The following is a 13744-nucleotide window of genomic DNA, read 5'->3' as shown; positions in this document are numbered from 1 at the left end:
GTGACTGTTGACCTGACAGATGCCCTCCTTAAATGTGCCTCCGAGACGGTCTTACAATAGGGACCCTGACAAAATGTCCCCTGAAAACGTCCCAGACTGCCGTCCCTCACTACGACATGAAAGTTCCTGCTACACCGTTTTTGCTAGCTTCTGTGACAATATATATATATATATATATATATATATATATATAATGTAGAAAAAAAAGCCATTACAGAAACAAGTAAATGACACTAGACGTGTCTGAAATTCAAAATTACAGATTAAGATGGCTTCTATGGCTGCACGCAGAAAAACAGATACTCATGGAACGATGCGACAGCACCAGGGGCACGTGTTTCGCCGTGTTTGCGGCTCGTCAGCTCTGGGTAGCTATATATATATATATATATATATATTAGTTTTCATGTTGCCCCGTGGAGATTCTGCGTCTTGGGAAACTTCTCTCAATGGGATTTAATCACAGTTTGAGAGTTTGAGAAGTTTCCGGTCGAAAAGAACTCGTTACGAGTTAAGTTACCACGTGTAAAATGTAACTAAGTTAACAATGAGGTGTTGTTGAAACAACAAGTTGTTTCCAAGTTACTTCGGACACGAAGTAGCACTACACAGGTGCAGCTCGCGTGAGCGGCTGAGTTAAACCTTGAGTTACCTGCGGAGGAATGCAACACGCATAGATCGTCTTCGTTTATATCCAGCAATGTACCCCTTTCTGTGTGTAAACATATGACGTCACAGTGTTCGACAGAGCCACAGATTTGGTAGAGTTGAACAACGCTGGAAGCTGGATGTGAACAAGGTCGCGCCCGAAAGCCACGGTCTTGAGGTGATTGCGATATAGTCCCTGATAGAGTCACTAAATAAGCTACGCTTCAGAGTATCGACACTGAGTTCCAAGAGCGAGCATGCGCCATCTTGTTTCCGCGCCACGCTTCCCACGCGCACGCGCACTGCGCACGATGTCATCTATCGTGCACCGGTGAAACATTCCTTTCGTTTACGAGCTGCAGTTGACGGCCTTGAGTTCACCTTAACATCTTCGGGACGCTCTGGTGGACAATACACGGAGTATCGCAAGACAATGGTACACGTTTCTTTCTGCCACAGCGAGCATTATGTTAGTCGTGTTTGATCCTCAACTGGGGATGGTACCGGTGTGGTGCAGAAACAAGATGGCGCTCCTGCTCTCCCTTTGACCTCAGTGTCGATACTCTGAAGCGAAGCTTACTTAGTGACTCTAGTCCCTTAAAGAGACGCCACCCTCGGTACTACTTATCTTGAATGGGAGGCAGCGAACAAGTGCCCATTCGTGGACCCCGGCCCTCTCTTTGCGATGTGTTTCGGTTTCAGTCTGTCTACCAATGTCATGATGACGTTTCTCTGGTAGAGGTCCATTCGAACGCTTTGCATCTTACTCCCTGTGAGCGCACAATGGTTCAGCTTCATTTCAATGGCAGCGGTTCTTACTTCCTGAATAAAATACTGTCATTCATTGAATATCACGTTTTATGGTAAAAAAATACCGTGAAGGAACCGGAGAGAAAGCAAGAAAATATGTGGACGTGAATGAAAAGAGAGTTAAAAGTAACTTGGAACTGAAGTTACTTTTGAAAACTTCCCTGAAAAAGGAACGAGTTCCTCTGAAAGTTACCACGGAGCAAAAGTACCGAGTTAAGTTACAAGTTACCAAAAAAAGGAACTTAGTTACAGCAACGAGTTACTTGTAACAAGTTACCTCGAATTCTGCTTTTCGGTCCCTCAAGGGGACTAACTGCTACCTCATCATGCTGCATATCCTGCATTGCTGCGCGTTGAAGATTGTGTATACTGGGCGGACTTCCCTAAAGGGTATTTAATTCCCTCCCGTACCTTTTCCTAGCTCCCAGTTGGGTGGAATGTTGCTCCGTTGCCCGACAAGTTGGCCTAGGACGAAATATCTCCACAGCGCGACATGCTGGCGCGCAAAGACGCAACTGAATCCCTCTGTGTGAAAACGGCCCAGCAGGTACAGTCTCCACGGGGTAGTGTGCCGCCGAACAAACCGATTAAATTCCCTTGAGAGAAGTCGGTCCAGGTTACACAATCTCCACGAGGCAGCATGAAAACAAGAATCTATCGTCACGGAAGTTAGCTATGGCTGTGTAACAAGAACTCATATTTTAACTTCATTTCGCAGAGCGCTGTGCACTCTAAATAATTTTACACCTTAAAGGGTGTAAAAGAACATGTGCATGGCGCACACCTTTTAAGGTGTAACGGAACACCATCAAGAAATCAAGGGTGTAATTGTATGGAAGGGTGTAATGTAACCTGCAGACCATAGAAGAGGCAGCTGGAAATTATTACAGCTTCACTGCGAAAATATAGTGTTTCTAGTTTTTACAGAAGGCACATGCTTGGTAGTTTGGAGTGGCATTGTGGCTATCTTGGCATCACTTTTCGATCATAGCCATGCAAAATATTCTTTAAAAAGTCAAGAATATACTTTTCTCACACTGAACTTGTAATACTTTTCAAGTACACTACTCAGCTGTACCCTGTGTGAAGCAAAAATAGGACATTGCAGACACATGTTGCACAGCACACACATGTTATAGGTGATTGATGTGGGTATATGCGGGCATCATACATATCAGACACAATCACAAGAACTGAATAGTTATGCTTTTATTAGGTTGCCATTATGCCATGCAGCATACATATCCTACATTACGTAGGCATGAAGGTATTCAAACTTATCACTTAATACAGCTTTATCACATAGTAGTAATTTTATATTTTCCAGTCATCTAACCTTGAGGGGTTAGATGACAGTGTACCAAATGTTGAGTAACGGTGCATTTGGTCTTTATATCACAACTTGTATCACAAGCTTATGTTCTGAGTACCACAAGGACTCCAACACTGAACAGGAACAGGAATACATTTAGCCTGTGAAATGGAGCCTGTCCCACCTCCAAATACACCCTCTGTTGCACCCTCATCACACCCTCCTGACAATGTCTCATAAAAGGGTGTAATTCACCATAGTTACACCCTCGAAAATTTTGAAGCCAAGGTTCTAGGGTGTAAAATAGGTGTAGTACATGAGAATACACCAATTTTACACCTTTAAAGGTGTGAAAATATTTAGAGTGTGGTGACATTTCTGGGGATGCTTTATAAGAGGACATTTTATCGTACACCCGTTTCAATCATTTAGCGCGACGGCACTTTATGCTCGCCTTACAGTCTCCTTCAACAGCTTTTCTGAGACAGAAATAGCTGCTAGCAATCAACAGAAATGATATGTTCAATGCTGTCGCATCAAAGGTACGTCTACGGCACTTCAAACAGACAGATTTTGTCCCGAACGTGCCAAATGGGAGCGGGGGCCTCTATGTCTTCACGTTCACGAATAACCCAGAAAGAAAACTAGCAGTGATGCAAAACTATCGATATGTTATCGATAGTGTCCAAAACCGTAAGTAGTTTTAGGATAATCGACTTCGATACTTACCACAATCGTACTAAGCTTTTGTTTTGTGCCAAATATTTATGCCGTATACAGCGCATTAAATTGTTCTTAAGTGAACTGTGCTAAACCATGTAAATGTGTCGTAGGATGGCATAAAAGAGCAGCTATGCATGACGTTAACGTAACAAAATCGAAATAAGCGCCTTCCAATGCCTTCAATGCAACAAGGAATTCAGAAGCACTCTTACTTCACTTGCGTTTCCTTTTGAACCCCTCCTCTAACAACAACGACAACTTTATTTTGAGATGATGGGTGGGGAGGTTCATCGCCACTGGCGATAGTCTACCACATTGCTGGCGGGAATGTGGGGAATAAAATATTGAGCCCCTTCACAATAACAATCCAAGTCCGATGGTGTCCGGAAATGTCAAAAGAGCTTTGAGCGGTGATCGTTGCTGGGTTGAATTGGGCCAGGGACCAAGCAATTTTGATAGGGAGAAGGGGCGAGAGTCCAGCTGACTAAGAGACTCGGAGAGTGCGGTTCGGGAAGGTTGGTAGTGTGGGCAATGAAGAAGAATGTGCTCCAGATCCTCTAGAGCACCACAGTGGCTGCAGCTGGGAGAGTCGACTTGTCTCAAGCGGTAACACAACTGACCTGTAAAAGCTACAACGAGTCGCATTCGGTGGATTAATGCAGCATCTTGACGAGAGGTGTTTCGCGGCATGCACCCCTCCTCTAATCATGTGAATAACATATTGAAACAGCAAATGTGTGAGGCAAGACATGCGAGAGAACAGCTGGACGTACGTCGTATGTATGACTCTTGTCAGCTAGGAGCTTCAGACATGGAGGAATTCCGGAGGTTTCTATGCGCGCTACAAGAGGGCGCTGCGTTTCGCATGTCGTCCCTTTTTCAGGAGATCGGCGCGCACGTCCGTACTATCGGTAGACTGAACGAGACCAGTGAGTGTTGGCAGGTATGTCCTCGATATTCCTCGGTTCTTAAAAAAATTAGAGAAAACACTATACCAATAAGCATATGGGGAAGAATGATATTTAACTGCTCTTCAGCATGTCGAGGATACTGTCAACCAGGCGCGCAATGTCGTCCAACGCCATCTCACCGGCCGCGGTGAGTAGCATCCGAATGTCGAATGCCAAGCGGTGAAGAAAGAGTTCTTGCAGGACAATGGAGTCGAGAGGGGTGTCACCCATGAGATGGCGCATACGGCGGGGTGATTGGACAGTTTCTGGTCGCCCAACACTTCAGCGCTAATGAGCTCTTGATGACGTCGATGAACAAGGAGGGTAATGCGGGCGACTAATTCCCGTTTCAGGGTATCATACGGTACTTCTGCCGGTGGATGGAGAAAAATGTCACAGATTTCGGCAGCGGTATTCATGGGAAGAGCGCTGAAGACCTGTCCGAGCTCAGCAGTTTGGGAAGCGACACCGTGGGCGTCGAAGTGCCGCTCGATTGGGAAGAAAAAACCGTCCGACCGATCTGTCCCCTCTGCCACACTTTTTTCCCTCCCCCGCATACAGATCAAAGGAAAACAGGTGCACTTCTACATGAGCGTCGAAAAACGACCACCAGATTGCTTTATTTCCCAGCTTTTCCTCGCGCTATACCTCTCTCGATTTTTCTTCCGCAAACGGTAATGGCACCAGTGACCCCATGGGATTCGACGTTCTCTTTGGGTCAATCTTCTTTCGTTCATAATTAAAAAAGTTAATTAACGAAAGTTTATTAATGCATCGACACAGAAGCTTGCCTGTGCCCTCTTAAGGTGGGTATTTAGGAGTAGAGTACATCGCCATAGGTTAAACTGGGAAAATGTTAATTTTACTGTTTTTGAAAGTTGCCTCTATAGTTACGGTGGGCACCCTGTATATCATCCACAAGGCGCACCCGGCGTGTTTCAACCTTTCTATCTGCCCACAAACAAATTTCCGTCTACCTGATGGCAGCACGACCTGGATAGAACTGCTTTGATAGCTCCTAGCACCACGCCTCTTTTTACTCTTTTCGATACATTTGAGTCAAAGGGCAAAACAGGTTTAGGTGACTTTTGTTGTTAACGCCAACAAAGATGGTTTTCTATGAAGATAAGCAGTAAGTCAAGAAATTGTATGTTTCTTTCATGTAAATATTCAGTTTTGAATTCCAGCTCCGGAGCTGTGCCTTTGAGTACAAAGATTATCACTTCCCTGTTCATGTCATTACGCCCATCAGCTATCACCAAATAGTCCTCAATGCACCGGAAAATTATTACTCATTCTCTCTTTACTTTTCAGGTTTTCCTTAATAGACCTGCCTACAGCAGCTAGGTACGGAATACTTAGAGCTGGCGCCACCTATGATCCTATACACAGCACTTGCTTTTTGATCATGATATGTTTTCCATGTTCTATGTACGTTGACGTTAAATATTTTCTGAGAAGCCACATAAATTGATCAACGCCCATGCCCACAGCATTCTGCAACCTTGCACTTGCACAGACCTCGATACAATTTGGAGCGTCCTCACACATTTTATCGAACGGTAAGCCATACTATAATCCGTTATATCGAGTGCAGATACATTCCTTTTCCTATGTTCCAGTGTTTTCAACGCCCTGCACACCTCATCGGGACTTTTCACTATAGAGCCATTCAACAGCAGTAATTAAGCAATTTAACAGCAGCCATGCCTACAAGCACCTAATTACATTGTCTAACGACTTGACAGAAACGTTATGGAGGAGAGCTATGCAGGAGAGCAGAAGCACAGAAATGAAGGAAAAAGCCACTCGTGGTGAAGTTGCACGCGGAGAAGTTGGAACGTGTAGGTGCAGTACACATAAGTGACAAAACTAGGAAGATTTTTGGAAAAGGACGGAAATATGCTACTCGACTGGAGACAGATAAAGTTCGCAGCCTAGAAGTGGCCCACGAAATTGTGAGCACACTACCGGAGGAAGAAAAAGATCGATTCATTTCATCCGCAGTTGAGTTGCTTCAACGAAAGAAGGAAGGCAACACAGAAGAATAAGCGTTGAGTGACAGTGCAGCAGCTAGCGAACGGAAAGGAAAATACCTCAGACTACTGCCAGACAGTACGGGAGTCTTCTGCGTTCTGGATACCTTTCGATAATGAGAGAGTACAAAAACACACAGCAAGTGTTTGCCTTTTAGAGCAATTGTATCCGAGAAATGGGCATTGCGCCCTTTTCACATTTCCACAAAAGTAGTTACCTCTTTTGACAATAAATGATTCCTCTATGGTGAAAAATTCGAATGAGGTGTGCAGGTCGTTGAAAACACTGGAAGATAGGAAAAGGTGTGTATTTTCACTCGAACTAGCGGGTTTATACTACAGCTTCCCGTTTGAAAAGATGTGTGAGGAGGTTACAAACTGTATCGATAAGTTTGGAAGTGTAAGGCTTCAAAATCCTGTGCGCATGGTAGTTGATCAATTTATGTGGCTTCTCAGGTAATATCTAACGTCAACGTACGTACAACATGAAAAACAAATCTTCATCAAAACATGAGGGGTTTATATAGTACCAAAGGTTGCGCTGGCTCTAAGTTGCTACACCTAAGCTGCTGTAGGCAGGTCTATTATGGAAAACCTGATAAGAAAAGTATGTTTATAAGTCCCAAACGTCACCACACCAGATTTGGACAGCTGTTTCGGCGAGTGGCGTCGGAAGGTCACGGAAGGTCACTCAAACGTCGCCCACCTAGGCATTGCTGATGAAGGCCCAATAAGGCCCAAAAAGCTGTCCAATGCTGGTGTTACAACGTTTGGGTCTTATAAACATATTTTTCTTCAACTGATAAGAAAAGAGATAGATTTAGAATTTTCCAGTACGTGGATGACCATTTGATGATAGCTGACGGTTGCAATAACGTGAAGGGAGAAGTGGCAATCTCTGCATTGAAAGACACGGCTCCGGAGTTGGGATTCACAACTGAATATTTGCATGAAAGAGACATACAATTTCTTGACTTAGTGCTTATGGTTAGAGAAGACCATCTTTGTTGGCGCCAACAAAAGTCAACTAAACCTGTTTTGCCCTTTGACTCAAACGTTTCGAAAGCAGTAAAAAGAGGCGTGGTCCTAGGAGGTATCAAAGCAGCTCTATCCAGGTCGTGCAGCCATGAGGTAGACAAAAGTTTCCGTGGGAAGATAGAAAGGTTCATATACGCCTTGGGAATGATATATATATGTGTTTTGTAGGGTTCTTCAAGGAACTGGGCGAGACAAAGATGTTGCTGTAATTCCATATATCCATGGACTATCACGTAAATAGAACAAGATGGCACGTAACCATCACGTTCGGGCAGTGTGTGGGTGCAATAAAAAAAACTGTTCTCTCCACTTCAAGTTATCAACAGAGGTTGTACAGTTAAGCACCTGGAAGCGAATGTATACCATGTACACAAGAAGTGGTTTACGAGATTCCATTGAATTATGGGAACAGCCATGTAGGGCAAACGGGGAGATGTCTGAGCACGCGCTTGCATCTCACAAGCAGTAAACAAGGTAACTTGCTTATACACACAAGGGAGTGCGGGTGTGATGACATTTTCGATAAAAAATAAGAGGGAAATATAAAAAGCCTGTCCGATCAAGAAAGCGTGCAATACTTGTGGACGACAGGACTCGTCCACGTGTTCGTGAACCTTCCATTTTTCTGTAACCGGTCCGTAGCCTAGATCACTACGTTCACATAATCCCCTCCGCACTCTAACAAAGCAGTCATTCACTCCGGCCGTAAAAGCCCGTACGGAACCTTTCTTCCCTCCGGGCTGTTGACCCACAATTCGCATGAACCTTTAAACACGTCACACCTAACCCTTTAAATACCATGCCAATGATGAGGACGGTGCCCAGTAGAAGAACAGTCTCTGTTCGAAATATCGGCGGCTTCTGTCCTGAGGCAACTCCCTTCCGACAAGGGTTACAGATTGCCAACACTCCATTCTTGATCTTGTGTTTGTGTCCAACGTTCTAGTGGAATCTCACTGTACAGTAGAAAATGGTATATCGGACCATCAGATGGTGGTGGTTCATACAAGTGTAAATACCTGTGCAGAATCAACAGAGAACAAAACAATCACTGTATACAGATTCAGTCAAGCGCCAGACAACGAAATACTCATTTACCTTGAGGACAATTTTGAATTATTTCAGAGACAGTGCACGTTAAGTGATATTACGGTCGATGAAATATGGCGCGAGTTTAAGCGCGTTGTGTTTCAATGCCTCCAAATCATACCGAAGTGCTGCAAGAGGACTGCAAAGCACAACCCCTGGATTAACCGGAAAATCATCCATTTAAAACGTAGAATAGCCCGAACTCGTAAGCGACTTAGGCAGGAAGTGAATTCGGTGGCACTAACATCAAGAATGATCTGCCTTAAGGATCAACTGAGAATTGAGCTAAAAAATGCTAAGCGAATTTTCTTCACCACTACGCTTAGTAACTTTATGAAAAATGAGCCTTCCAAATTTTGGCGACAATTGTCACCAAAACGCAAAGATGACATCAGACTTCGCCGTAATGAGGAGGTGATTGAAGACCCACAGAGGATAGCGTATTTGTTCAATGAATATTTTCAGAGTGTCTTCACTAAAGAGGATCACAATTTAAGAATTTGTTGCGAATCGTCAGCTGCCCCCATCTCAAATCCAGAGTTTACTGTTGATGGCGTTCTTAATCTTCTTCTAAGTGTAGATACTGTTAAGAGGCGAATAAGACGGGAGAGACAGGAAGCTTAGCGTGTGGTTTTATGGCAGCCAAACGAAAGAATGCGGGTGATATGAAAACTCGCGCTAAAGGGCTGATGGCGATGAGCATGGCTATGGTTCTCCCTCACATCTTCTCCCCGGCCGAAGACGAAGCCATCCTGGCTGGGATGTCCTCAGAGGATGAAGGGGGTTTGTAGGGCTTGAGGCGGGATACGTGAGCATTTTCTCGGGAACGGCAACGGCGGTCGGAAGGTAAATCAACAGGTTCCACGGAGTAATTAACGTCAGAGTTTTTGGAGAGTATACGGTAGGGACCAAGGTAGCGGCAAATGAGCTTTTCGCAGAGGCCTGGTTTGCGAACGGGTACCCAGAGCCAGACGAGGTCGCCGACGTCGTAGGATACATGTCTGTGACGCTCGTCGTAACGCAGCTTGGCGGCGGCCTGCTGACCGAATGTGCGGCACCGTGCGAGCTGGCGACACTCCTCAGTTCGTGATGTTGCTTCGGCCAATGTGAGGTTGTGGTCGGTGGAAGGATGATATGGAAATATGGTGTCAACGTTAGAGACTGGTTCTCTGCCGTACACGAGCCGGAATGGACTGAAATTTGTCGTGGATTGAACGGCGGTGTTATAGGCATATGTGACATAGGGCAAGAGGGTGTCCCAGTTCGTTTGGTCGGACGACACGTAGAGGGACAGCATATCACCAAGAGTATGGTTGAACCTCTCTGTAAGGCCATTAGTTTGCGGATGGTATGCAGAAGTGAAGTGATGCGCAACGGAGCACGCACGCAGAATATCCTGAAGCAGACGGGCAAGGAACGGGCGGCCTCGGTCGCTGAGCAGCACACGAGGTGCACCATGGCGGAGAAGGAGGCTGTGGATGAAAAAGTTTGCGAGTTCTTCTGAAGAGCCACTACGGAGCGGGGCGGTCTCAACGTAACGTGTAAGGTGGTCGATGGCGACGACAACCCACTTGTTTCCAGCTGGCGAAACAGGCAAGGGGCCGAGTAAGTCGATGCCGACACGATCAAATGGTGCATGGGGCGGGGGCAATGGCTGTAAAAAGCCAGCCGAGGGCGAAGGGGACGCCTTCCGCCGTTGACATGAGAGGCACGATGAAACGTATTTGTGGACCGTTGTGTACATCCTAGGCCAGAAATACCGTTTCCGAATACGTTCGTATGTTTTGAAGAACCCCAAGTGGCCCGCCGTAGGGTCATCATGCAGGCTCTTTAGGATTAGCTGACGGAGGTTTCGTGGTACGGCGAGCAACAAACGCTGACCTTCGGGATCGTAGTTGCGCTTGTAGAGTGTTCCGTCCATTAGTATGAAGTTTTTGCACCGCCGCTGGAATTTGCGGTCAGGGGAAGGGGAGGAGCCGTTCAGATGGCGGACAATCTTCGAGAAGTCTGGGTCGAGAATCTGGTGTTCTTGGAGGACAGTCAGATCGATAGGAGGTGAGGACAGGACGCTTATCGTGCCATCTGTTTCTCCTTCGGTAGGTTGCATAGCGGGCAATGGACAGCGCGATAGCGCGTCGGCATCACGATGTTTCCGGCCGGACTTGTACTTGATGGCATAGTCGAATGGCTGGAGGCTCAGGACCCAACGGCCTAAGCGACCAGAAGGGTCTTTCAGAGTGGTCAGCCAACATAAAGCATGGTGGTCGGTGATTATGATGAAGTGGCGCCCATAGAGGTAAGGACGGAACTTTTTAACGGCCCAGACAACAGCGAGGCACTCCTTCTCTGTTGTCGAATAGTTCTGCTCAGGGTGCGAAAGGGTGCGACTGGCAAATGCGACAGCGGACTCCATCGGCGCATTGGGTAAACGCTGGGCAAGAACAGCTCCGATGCCCACTCCACTTGCGTCAGTATGTAATTCGGTTATTGCTGACGGGTCGAAGTGCGAAAGAATTGGCGCAGACGTTAAGGCTGTCTTCAGGCGCATGAAAGCATCGGTGTGTTCCGCGGCCCAGGCAAACTTGCCGTTTCGCTTGAAGAGGGACGTAAGAGGAGCGGCGGTGTCCGCGAAACCTCTGATAAACCGTCGAAAATAGGAGCAGAGACCGATGAAGCTGCGCAGATCTTTGAGTGTAGTAGGAAGGGGAAATGAGGATACCGCCTTGATTTTGTCGGGGTCCGGCGCGACGCCGTCCCTAGAAACCACGTGACCGAGTACTTTGATTGTATCATATCCAAGCTTGCACTTCTTGCTATTGAGCTGCAGGCCGGCGCGAGAGAGACAGCTGAATATTGTTTCGAGCCGTTGGATATGTTGGTCAAAAGTGGATGCAAACACGACGATGTCGTCTAGATAGCAGAGACAAGTTTTCCACCGAAGGCCACGGAGCACAGAGTCCATCATGCGTTCGAAAGTGGCTGGAGCATTACACAGACCGAACGGCATTACGTTGAATTCAAATAAGCCGTCTGGTGTGGTGAAGGCAGTCTTTTCCTTGTCGGTTTCGGCCATGGGTATCTGCCAGTAACCAGATCGGAGGTCCAGGGACGAGAAGTGACTTGCGCCGCGGAGGGTGTCAAGGGCGTCGTCGATCCTTGGCATAGGATAGACATCCTTGCGGGTGATGTGGTTGAGGCGACGGTAATCTATGCAAAATCGTATGCTTCCGTCTTTCTTTGGGACAAGCACGACTGGAGAAGCCCAGGGACTTGAGGAGGGTCGAATTATGTCTTTGGAGAGCATTTGTTCCACTTCATTTTCAATAACCTCTCGTTCTGATCCTGAAACTCGGTACGGTCGTTGACGCAGGGGTGGGGAGTCCCCGGTGTCGATGCGGTGCTCAGTATGGCGTGCGACGCCTAGGGGAGAGGCGCCGATATCGAACAGGGAGGAGTACTGACGTAGAAGAGCAAGGAGCCGGTGCTTTTCAGGGGGAAGCAGAGACGGTGACATCATAGAATGAAATATGGAATCAGGCTGGCGAACAGGAGGACGACCGGTAGGGCATTTGGAGTCAGGAGTACCTATGACAGCGACAACACCGTGTGTGTAGTGCGGTTCATACATTGCGACGAGAGATCCTGTGGGGAGGAGGACGGGGCCATCTAGTAGATTAGTAATTGGTATAGCCACTTCGCCGCTTGCGGGAGTGCACAAGCACACAGGAGCGATGAGGCCTTTAGTAGAAAGTGATGCGTTTTGCGGGTTCACAATAATGTGCGGTGAGTCGAACGTGCCCAAGACTGGCTTCAGGCTGGCGAAGACGGTAGAGCGAGATGGGATTAGGACATCGTGGAGGCCATGTAATTTGCAGGAGGAGATCGTGACGTGCTCAACCTCATAGGAGGGCATATCAGAGAAAAAGATTTCGTCGGCAGAACAGTCGATGAACGCACCGTGGTCCTTCAGAAAGTCCCAGCCTAATATGGCGTCATGTGGGCAGGAAGTGAGCACGACGAACTGAACTGGGTACCAGGAATCTTGAATCCCTACGCGTGCCGTACATCTCGCGGCTGGCAGAAGAGTGGCATTTGCTGCACTTTTGAGTACAGGACCGTCGTATGGTGTCGTAACTTTACGTAGCTTCTTACAAATGTCCGCACTGATTACCGACGTGGCCGCACCTGTATCAATGAGAGCAGTCATCCTGAGACCTTCAACAACGATGGTGATGAGATTACGGGGAGGTTTGTGAGTAGTGATCCTTGTCGCAGCCCGCCCTCCTCGGACTGCGGCTATTGGTTTCCCTCTGGAACAGGTGACGGGCCGCGATTGCGTGTAGGTGACGGACGGGGGTCCCGAAACCGTGGGGACGGTGAGCGAGAGCGGCGAGCATCAGGTGAGATGCGACGGTCCCTTAGACCTGACCGAAACGGCCCGTCAGGTATGCCGTAGGGAATGGAACGATTCTGTCTCGCGGCCACGTAGGAATCATAAGAGTCCGAGCCCGTCTGACCATACTCGAGGTCTCTGCGGCGGCGGCGACAGTCGCGCGAAATATGCCCTCGGATACCACAGTAAAAGCACGTTCGCATTTCTCGTCGAGGGGAAAATGTGGTCGGACGCCGATTAGTGAAATATCTGCCTGCTTGAGAATATAGAGGCGCGATAGGGGCAACAGCCTCGTAGGTATGTGCTCGGGCCTCTGGGGCGTCGTATGTTGGAGGCATGCGAACGACATCGGCGTAGGTGCGGAATGGCGGCTCGGGTAGAGGTGGCGGAGGTTGGGCCATAGCGGGTGAACGGACAACGTCTGCGTAGATACCGTTATTCGTCTTAGCTGGTGCACTGGCACCCAAGGCAGCGGATACTTCCTGTCGCACAAGTGCGAGCACACTGTGCGTGGGTGGCTCCGGAGGCAGCGGAGAGCAATGGGGCCCTGGGTACGTCCTAGCGATTTCTTCTTGGACAACCTGGCAAATGAAGGCGCGAAGAGCCTCTCGGGTTGTAGAGTCCATGAGTACGGCTGATGAGATAGAGGAAGATAGCCGAAGATTTTTCGCTTCTTGGAGTTCCTTGCAGAGGGCTATGACATCTTGGACAGAGGAAGGGGACTTCAGAACGAGAAGGTGAAACG

General features: G+C 47.6%; 1 protein-coding gene across 3 annotated transcripts in view; it reads right to left on the bottom strand.

Annotated features, from left to right (window-relative positions):
• The window catches only part of LOC135371778 (atlastin-2-like), a 45828-nt gene that overhangs the window by 22869 nt on the left and 9215 nt on the right, over positions 1–13744 (bottom strand). Inside the window, exon 2 of one of the 3 annotated variants that reach the window (XM_064605731.1) lies at positions 4267–4460. The exons of the other annotated variants lie outside the window; for them this stretch is intronic. The gene's annotated coding sequence lies outside the window, so the exon portion shown is untranslated. The remainder of the gene's footprint in view (positions 1–4266; positions 4461–13744) is intronic. 3 annotated transcript variants of the gene reach the window in all.

Source organism: Ornithodoros turicata, unplaced genomic scaffold, assembly GCF_037126465.1.
Source record: "Ornithodoros turicata isolate Travis unplaced genomic scaffold, ASM3712646v1 Chromosome120, whole genome shotgun sequence".
Taxonomy (NCBI): Eukaryota; Metazoa; Arthropoda; class Arachnida; order Ixodida; family Argasidae; genus Ornithodoros; species Ornithodoros turicata.
This window is presented reverse-complemented; position numbering and strand designations above follow the sequence as displayed.